Source organism: Sceloporus undulatus, chromosome 2 (genome assembly GCF_019175285.1).
Source record: "Sceloporus undulatus isolate JIND9_A2432 ecotype Alabama chromosome 2, SceUnd_v1.1, whole genome shotgun sequence".
Classification (NCBI taxonomy): domain Eukaryota; kingdom Metazoa; phylum Chordata; class Lepidosauria; order Squamata; family Phrynosomatidae; genus Sceloporus; species Sceloporus undulatus.
In genome coordinates this window covers 125,057,156-125,060,010 of record NC_056523.1, presented here as the reverse complement: position 1 = coordinate 125,060,010, position 2,855 = coordinate 125,057,156, and the positions used below count along the sequence as shown (strand labels likewise).

The 2,855-nt window shown below is 52.5% G+C and overlaps 1 protein-coding gene across 2 annotated transcripts in view; it reads left to right on the top strand.

Annotated features, from left to right (window-relative positions):
* Window positions 1–2,855, top strand: part of PKN1 (protein kinase N1) — a 96,655-nt gene that overhangs the window by 73,852 nt on the left and 19,948 nt on the right. The window lies entirely within an intron of this gene.

Genomic DNA, 2,855 nt, shown 5'->3' with positions numbered 1-2,855 from the left:
ATTCAGCCAAGTTAGCCAATGCCACCAATTTAACAAATTTAACCATTTAAAAAAAAAATTTGGTGTTTTTTTTAAGGGTCACCTTTTTTTTAAGGGTCACCTTTTGCCTTCTTGGATGACGGTTCTCCCTCTCTAGTGAAGAACTGGTCCAAGGATGTCTGCCTTTGCCGGCCCTTAAGCAGGTTCTTAAAATGGCTAAGGCAGACATTATCAAAATGGGCAATGGCATGGCTGGTCAGCACCTGCTCAGGGTGGTGCTTCTCCACAAAGGAAGCCACATTGTGGAATTGCCTCAGAATGTCTTTAATGTCTGCCGTTGGCAAAGATGCCCCAGCAGCCTCCTCCTGCTGGCCCCTGTCGAAATGGAGCACGTCCTCATCCACGGCAGAGTGTTGCATCGCCGCCAAGGCCTTGAGGTCCTCTGTTGTCAGGTCCTCGTTGTGCTCCTCGATCAGTTCCTCCACGTCGTCGTTGTCCACCTCGAGTCCCAGGGACCTTGCGATGGATACGATCTCGTGCACCTCTTCTTCTTCACCTGGCTCAGCACCCTCGGCCTGCAACCCTTCCAGGGAAGAAGCATCAGGCCACAGCTTCCTCCATGCAGCAATCAGGTTGCGCCTGGTGATCGCCTGCCAGGCCAAGTCCACCATCTTCAAGCACACCACGATGTCAAAATGCTGCTTCCAGAACTCACGAAGGGTCAGCTGTGTGCTCTCCGTCACATCGAAGCAACGCTTGAACAGGTGCTTGGTGTAGACCTTCTTGAAGTTGGCGATCACCTGCTGGTCCATGGGTTGCAAGAGGGAGGTCGTGTTGGGTGGCAGAAACTGGACCTTGATGAAGGAGAACTCCGCGAGGATGTCCTTCTCCAGGCCATGCGGGTGCGCAGGAGCATTGTCCAAGAGGAGGAGGCACTTCAAGGGCAAATCCTCTTCCTCCAGGTACCGCTTCACTGTCGGGGCGAAGACGCTGTTGATCCACTCGACGAAAAGGAGGCGTGTGACCCATGCGCGGCCATTGGAGCGCCACATCACTGGCAACCTGTCCTTCTGGATGTTGTGTGCCTTGAAGGCCCTTGGATTCTCGGAGTGGTACACCAACAGGGGCTTGACCTTGCAGTCCCCGCTGGCATTGGCACACAACGCAAGTGTGAAGCGGTCCTTCATAGGCTTGTGGCCTGGCAGTCTCCTCTCCTCCTGGCTGATGTAGGTGCGGCGAGGCATCTTCTTCCAGAAGAGGCCCGTCTCGTCGCAGTTGAAGACTTGCTGCGGGACGTAGCCTTCCTCCTCCACCATGGCCTTGAACGCGACGACGAATGCTTCGGCGGCCTGGTGGTCTGCGCTGGACGCCTCGCCGTGACGGACGACAGAGTGGATCCCGGTCCTCCTCTTGAACCTGTCGAACCAGCCACGTGATGCTTTGAAGTCCAGGGTGGCTGGCTCCTCCTGCGAAGAAGTTCCTTCGCCTGCCTCCTTGCTGGCCAGGTCTTCGTAGATGGCGGTGGCCTTCTCGCAGATGACCGCGGTGGTCAGGGTGTCCCCGACTCGCTCCTTTTCCTTGATCCAGAGGAGAAGCAGGCGCTCCATCTCCTCGTGCCTCGGTGTCCTCTGCTTGGCGATGGTCGTCACGCCTTTCGCTGGAGCCACAACAGCTCTGATGGCCTCCTTTTGCTTGAGGACAGTGCCAATCGTCGAAGGGTTGCGTCCATACTCCTTGGCAATGTCCACCAAGCGCACGCCCCTCTCGTGCTTGGCGATGATGTCCTTCTTGTCCTCCAAGGACAAGGGAGCCCTCTTCTTCTTCTCACCGCTTGGCTTGGGAGCCATAGCTCAAGCCTAAAAAGGACAAAAGGCACAGGCAATGAGCAAAAGCCACAATTGGAAACCACCCCCACCCCCATGGTCACACTCTCTGGCCCAAACTTGCAAAAGTCCCACCCCACACTCTCAAATCATCACAGCCATGAGCACAGCACCCCAGAACACAAACCCATAGGCCAGAAACCCAAAATCTGAAAATGCCACCCTATGGTGAGAGTCTCTGGCCACATGTGACCATAGCCAAAGTGTTAAAAGTCACACACCACACTTTGAAAACAGCACAGCCATGAAGAAATCAAAGCAGCAAATGAAGCCCATCATCCCCAATTCAGAGCATGCCACCCTAAAAGAAAAAAAAAACCCAAAAAAAAATCAAGCCAGCACATCAAGGCCATAATCCACACATTAGAGCATGCCACCCTAAAAGAAAAAAAACCCCAAAAAATCAAGCCAGCACATCAAGGCCATAATCCACACATTAGAGCATGCCACCCTAAAAGAAAAAAAACCCACAAAAAATCAAGCCAGCACATCAAGGCCATAATCCACACATTAGAGCATGTCACCCTAAAAGGAAAAAAACCCAAAAAAGGCATCCCTGCACACACCAGACCCATAATCCCCAATTCAGAAAATGCCAGTAGCAAAACCCACAATCCACACTTTGAAAACACAAAAAAAAAAAACCAACAACAACAACAACTACCAGTACCCCACAGCAAAAGCATGGTCACACTGTCTCACCCCAGCCCACCCCACAAGAAGAAGGTAAAAATCCATCAACCTACCGGTAGAGAAATTGCTGATCGCCGGTCTTGATCCGAAGATATGGCAAAAGCCAGAAAAATTCCAAAGGCAGAAAGCCAGGAAAAGTCCGAACCTCGAGTGCAACCAAGTTAGAGCTCCAAAGAGACTCTTTCTCAGCAGTCCACAGGGCCAGACAAAGGGGGCAGATCAATGGAAGCCGGCTTTTATTTCTCAAGGCAAGCCACCCCCCCCCCCCAATTTCGTTAGCCAATCCAATTGATTGGCTTG